Raw genomic sequence first — 7,120 nt, forward strand, 5'->3', positions numbered from 1 at the left:
GTGGATTTGCGTTCAGCTCACAAAAACGCGAGTTGAAAAATGGAGCTCAGGGCCACAGAAATTCACTAACCTGCAGAGTTAAAAAGGACTACTCTCTTCCAAAAATCTGTTGAGGGAAAACCACGAGGCGGAATTGAAAATGAGGCAGAATGGCATGAAACAGATTTCAAGAGGTACACTGGAATCACCTTTAAACACAGGAAAAGCATCACAACTTCGAAAATTATGGAAACGGCCATAAAGAGCATATGGGTTTTCACGTGAATATATTCAGGAGAAGATGCATACGACCTTTTTGGCCAAGTAAACAAGTGGAGAATGCAAATCTGCACTACAAAGAAGTATCACTTCCCACCATTAAAAGGTACATCCACAAAATGTGTAAAAACCAGAAAGGCAAGACAGGCCCTGGAGAACAGGGAGCCTTGTTATGCTGATGGGCGGGATGTAAATTGCAAACTGCCTATATGGAGGAGTGCATTGTGTTCCCTAAAACAAGTAAACAACAGAGCTACAGAGCCAAGGACGCTTCCAGTCTAGGGAATATATCTTGAGAAAACTGAAAATCAATAAGACAGAGTCCCCAAAATTTAGGGCTGCACTGCTTACAAGAACCTCAACTAGGGTACACCTTCAATATCCAAGGAAATATAAAAATAGTTCAAAAATAGGGGTACTTACGTACGACGGAATATCCTTCAGACATGAAATCAGTCATAAGTCCAGTAACAGAAAAGTGAGTGCATTCAGGTACGGTGATTCTCAGTGAAATAAGTCACACAGAAAAAGAAACTTATCATAAGATATCACTTATGAAGACCCTGTAAACATGGCTACACATGAACTGAGTTAGGAAAGAGAACAGAGTCTCACATTTAGAAAACACTCTTATGCCTGCTTAAGTGGGAAGGAGAGGTGGGGTGATGCATAAAACCAGAGTTTCATACAAGCACAGTTACAGTTCCAAAAACCAACTATCCAATAGACAAGACCTACACCTTCCTCAGTGAAAGGGACTCAAAACCCCATATTTCCCACAGAGGAATATATCTGACTAGTAAGAATCATAAAACCTATGTATTGATATGTCTCCGTAAGGGAATCAAGTGTGTCTAGACTGGCATAAACATGGCAGCGAGAATCAGCTCAAACCCACTATAAAAAGAAATGTCAAAAACAAAACAAAAAAACAGGGAAATCCTTTACAATTATTTCAGGGTCTCTTAGGAAACCTTGAATGACCCTATCTACAATGACAGCTGGATAAGGCATAAGGCTGGACACTTGGGACTGAGAGGATTAGTGAGATTGGGTGAGCAAATGCAGACCCTTTAAAGCAATAATGCATGGCACCCATTATATGGGTCCCAACTCTGCAGGTTGAAGGGAATATTACTACAGCTATAACATGTACGGGAAACCTAGAGAATTGACAAACCGTGAATATGAAAGGTTTCTAAAACTCAACGAATAGTCCCTCTCTTGGTGTTCCTGTTTGACTTTCCAACTGCTTTACTATCAATCTCGCAACTTGGAGAGACACCCCCTTTAAGCTCCTGGTTCGCACAGGTTGCCAATTTGGCAGAGGATGGAAGGGAAGAAGGAGAACCAAAGAGAGAGTAGCTGTTAGGCATTAGGATGGGCACATGTCACTCTAATTTCCCGGCAGGAAGAAGAATTAAACAAAGTCTCAGCCAACCACCGGGAACCAGTATAGGTCCTGAACCAAAATTTTGGACTTGCGTTCAGCTCACAAAAAAGGAGTTGAAAAATGGAGCTCAGGGGCACAGCAATTCACAAACTGGCAGAGTAATAAAGACAACTATCGTCCAAAAATCTGCTGAGGGAAGGCAACGAGGCCGACTTGTAAGCGAGGCAGAATAGCAGGAATCAGATTTCAGGAGGTACGGAGGAATCGCCTGTAAAACTCAGGAAGAGGGGCACAACTTAAACAATCATGCACTTGGCCAAAAAGGGCGTAGGCATTTTCTCCTGAATATATTCAGGAGAAAACGCATACGCCCTTTTTGGGCAAGCAAGCAAGCCGGCAATGCAAATCTCCACTACAAAGAAGTATCACTTCCCACCGGTCAAAAGGGACATCCACAAAATGTGTAAAAACCAGAAAGGCAAGACAGGCCCTGGAGAACAGGGAGCCTTGTTATGCTGACGGGCGGGATGTAAATTGCCAACAGCCTCACTGGAAGAGTGCACTGTGTTCCCTAAAACAAGTAAACAACAGAGCTACAGAGCCAAGGGCCCTACCAGTCAAGGGAATATACCTTGAGGAAAATGAAAATCAATATGACAGAGCCACCCTCAAATTTAGGTCTGCAATGCTTACAAGAATCCCAACTTGGGTAGAATTTAAATATCCCAGGAAATATAAAAATGGTTCAAAAAATTGTGGTACGTACGTACGATGGAATATCCCTCAGCCATGAAATCAATGTCATAAGATCAGTAGCAGCAAAATGAGTGGATTCAGGTACGATGATTCTAAGTGAAATAAGTCACACAGAAAAAGAAACTTATCATAAGATATCACTTATGAAGATCCTGTAAATATGGGTACACATGAACAAAGTTAGGAAAGAGAACAAAATCTCACATTTAGAAAACACACTTATGCCTGCTTAAGGGGGATGGAGAGATGGGGTGATGCATAAAACCACAGTTTGATATAAGCACAGGTACCGTGCCAAAAAACAACAAGGGAATAAACAAGACCTACACCTTCCTCAGTGAAAGGGACTCAAAACCCCATATTTCCCGCAGAGGAATTTATCTGACTAGTAAGAATCTTAAACCTTTGTATTGATATGTCACCGTAAGGGAATCAAGTGTGTCTAGACTGCCATAAACTTGGGAGCGAGGATCAGTTCAAACCCACTATAAAAAGGAATTTCAAAAACAAAACCAAAAAAAACCATGGAAATCCTTTACAATTCCTTCAGTGTCTCTGATGGAACTTGGAATGACCCTATCTACAATGACAGCTGGATGTGGCATAAGGCTGGACACTTGGGACTGAGAGGATTGGTGAGATTGGGTGAGCAACTGCAGACACTTTAAAGCAATAAAGCATGGCACCCATTATATGGGTCCCAACTCTCCAGGTTGAAGGGAATATTACTACAGATATAACATGTACGGGAAACCTAGAGAATGGACACACTGTGAATACGAAAGGTTTCTAAAACTCAACGAATAGTCCCTCTCCTTGTTCTCCGGTTTGACTTTCCAACTGCTTTACTATCAATCTCCCAACTTGGAGAGACTGCCCTTTTAACCTCCTGGTTCCCACAGGTTGCCAATTTGGCAGAGGATGGAAGGGAAGAGGGATAACCAATGAGAGAGTAGCTGTAAGGCATTTGGACGGGGACATGACACTCTAATTTCCCGGCAGGAAGAAGAATTAAACAAAGTCTCAGCCACCCACCGGGAACCAGTAGAGGTCCTAAACCAAAATTTTGAACTTTCGTTCAGCTCACAAAAAAACGCGTTGAAACATGGAGCTCACGGGCACAGCAATTCACAAACTGGCAGAGTAATAAAGGACCACTATCGTTCAAAAATCTGCTGAGGGAAGGAAGCGAGGCAGAATTGAAAGCGAGGCAGAATAGCAGGAAACAGATTTCAATAGGTACGTTGGAATCGCCTGTAAAGCACAGGAAGAGGGGCACAACTTTGACAATGATGCACTTGGCCAAAAAGGGCGTATGTGTTTTCTCCTGAATATATTCAGGAGAAAAAGCATACGCCCTTTTTGGCCAAGCTAGCAAGCGGGCAATGCAAATCTGCACTACAAAGAAGTACCTCTTACCACCTGTCCAAAGGGACATCCACAAAATGTGTAAAAACCAGAAAGGGAAGACAGGCCCTGGAGAACAGGAGCCTTGCTATGCTGATGGACGGGTTGTAAATTGCCAACCGCCTCACTGGAGGAGTGCATTGTGTTCCCAAAACAAGTAAACAACAGAGCTACAGATCGAAGGGCACAACCCGTGTAGGGAATATACCTTGGGAAAACTGAAAATCAATAAGACAGCGCCACCCCCAAATTTAGGGCTCCACTGCTTACAAGAGCCTCAACTAGGGTACACCTTCAATATCGCAGGAAATATAAAAATGGTTCAAAAAATTGTGGTACTTACGTACGATGGAATATCCCTCAGCCACGAAATCAATGTCATAAGACCAGTAGCAGCAAAATGAGTGGATTCAGGTATGATGATTCTAAATGAAATAAGTCACACAGAAGAAGAAATTTATCATAAGATATGATTTATGAAGATCCTGTAAACATGGCTACACATGAACTGAGTTAGGAAAGAGAACAGTGTCTCACATTTAGAAAACACTCTTATGCTGCTTATGGGGGAGGAGAGGTGGGGTGATGCATAAAACCAGAGTTTGATATAAGCACAGGTACCATTCCAAAAACCAACTATGGAATACACAAGACATACACCTTCCTCAGTGAAAGGGGCTCAAAACCCCATATTTCCCGCAGAGGAATATATCTGACTAATAAGAATCTTCAAACCTATGTATTGATATGTCTCCATAAGTGAATCAAGTGTGTTTAGGCAGGCATAAAAATTGCAGCAGGAATCAGCACAAACACACTATAAAAAGAATTTCAAAAGCAAAACAAAAAGAGGGAAATTCTTTACAATTCCTTCAGGGTCTCTGACGAAACCTGAAAAGACCCTATCTACAACGACAGCTGGATGTGGCATAAGGCCAGATATATGGTACTGAGAGGATTGGTGAGATTGCATGAGCAAATGCAGACACTTTAAAAAAATATTGCATGGCACCCATTCCATGGGTCACAACTCTCCAGGTTGAAGGGAATATTACTACAGCTATAACATGTACGGGAAACCTAGAGAATGGACACACTGTGAATACGAAAGGTTTCTAAAACTCAACGAATAGTCCCTCTCCTGGTGCTCCGGTTTGACTTCCCAATGGCTTTCCTACCAATCTCCCAACTTGGAGAGACAGCCCCTTTATCCTCCTGGTTCGCACAGGTTGCCAATTTGGCAGAGGATGGAAGGGAAGAGGGAGAACCAATGAGACAGTAGCTGTTAGGCATTTGGAAGGGCACATGTTACTCTAATTTCCCGGCAGGAAGAAGAATTAACCAAAGTCTCAGCCAGCAATCGGGAACCAGTATAGGTCCTGAACCAAAATTTTGGACTTGCGTTCAGCTCACAAAAAACGAGTTGAAACATGGAGCTCAGGGGCACAGCAATTCACAAACTGGCAGAGTAATAAAGGACAACTATCATCCAAAAATCTGTTGAGGTAATGCATCGAGATGGAATTGAAAGCGAGGCAGAATAGCAAGAAACACATTTCAGGAGGTACGTTGGAATCGCCTGTAAAGCACAGGAAGAGGGTACAACTTCGACAATGATGCACTTGGCCATAAAGGGCGTATGCATTTTCTCCTGAATGTATTCAGGAGAAGACGCATACACCCTTTTTGGCAAAGCAAGCAAGTGGGCAATTCAAATCAGCACTACAAAGACGTATCTCTTCCCACTGTTCAAAAGGGACATCCGCAAAATGTGTAAAAAACAGAAAGGCAAGACAGGCCCTGCAGAACATGGAGCCTTGTTATGCTGATGGGCGGGACGTATATTGCCACCTGCCTCACTGGAGGAGTGCATTGCGTTCCCAAAAACAAGTAAACAACAGAGCTACAGAGCCAAGGGCACTTCCAGTCTAGGCAATACATCTTGGGAAAACTGAAAATCAATAAGACAGAGCCACCCCGTAATTTAGGGCTGCACTGCTTACAATAACCTCAACCTGGGTACACCTGAAATATCCCAGGAAATATAAAAGTGGTTCAAAAAATGTGGTAGTTAAGTACGGTGGAATATCCCTCAGCCATGAAATCAATGTCATAAGACCAGTAGCAGCAAAATGAGTGGATTCAGGTACGATGATTCTAAGTGAAATAAGTCACACAGAAAAAGAAACTTATCATAAGATATCACTTATGAAGATCCGGTAAACATAGCTACACATGAACTGTGTTAGGAAAGAATACAGAGACTCACATTAAAAAACACTCTTATGCCTGCTTAAGGGGGAAGTAGATGTGTGGGGATGCATAAAAACAGACTTTGTTATAAGCACAGGTACCGTTCCAACAACCAGCTTGGAATAGAAAAGACCAACACCTTTTTCAGTGAAAGGGACTCAATACCCCATATTTCCCACAGAGGAATATATCTGAGTAGTAAGGGTCTTAAACCTATGTACTGATATGTCTGGGTAAGGGAATTAAGTGTGTCTAGACTGGCATAAACATGGCAGCGAGAATCAGCTCAAACTCACTATAAAAATGAATTTCAAAAACAAAAACAATAAAAAACAGGAAATCCTTTTCAATTCCTTCAGGGTCTCTGACGTATCCTGGAATGACCCTATCTACAATGACAGGTGGATGTGGCATAAGGCTGGAATCTTGGGACTGAGAGGATTGGTGAGATTGGGTGAGCAAATGCGGACGCTTTATAGGAATAATGCATGGCACCCATTCCATGGGTCCCAACTCTCCAGGTTGAAGGGAATATTACTGCAGCTATAACATGTACGGGAAACGTAGAGAATTGACACACTGTGAATATGAAAGGTTTGTAAAACTCAACGAATTGTCCCTCTCCTGGTGGTCGAGTTTGACTTTCCAACTGCTTTAATATCAATCTCCCAACTTGGAGAGACAGCCCCTTTAACCTCCTGGTTCCCACAGGTTGCCAATTTGGCAGAGTATGGTAGGGAAGAGGGAGAACCAATGAGAGAGTAGTTGTTAGGCTTCTGGATGGGCAAATGCCACTCTAATTTCCCAGCAGGAAGAATAATTAACCAAAGTCTCAGGCACCCACAGGGAACCAGTATTGGTCCTGAACCAAAATTTTGGACTTCGTTCAGCTCACAAAAAACGAGTTGAAACATGGAGCTCCGGGGCACAGCAATTCCCAAACTGCCAGAGTAATAAAGGGCAACTATCGTCCAAAAGTCTTTTGAGGGAAGGCAACGAAGTGGACTTGAAAGCCAGGCAGAATAGCAGGAAACAGATTTCAAGTCGTACATT

Source organism: Mesoplodon bidens (assembly GCF_964165515.1).
Source record: "Mesoplodon bidens genome assembly, contig: HAP1_SCAFFOLD_47, whole genome shotgun sequence".
In the NCBI taxonomy this organism is placed as follows: domain Eukaryota; kingdom Metazoa; phylum Chordata; class Mammalia; order Artiodactyla; family Ziphiidae; genus Mesoplodon; species Mesoplodon bidens.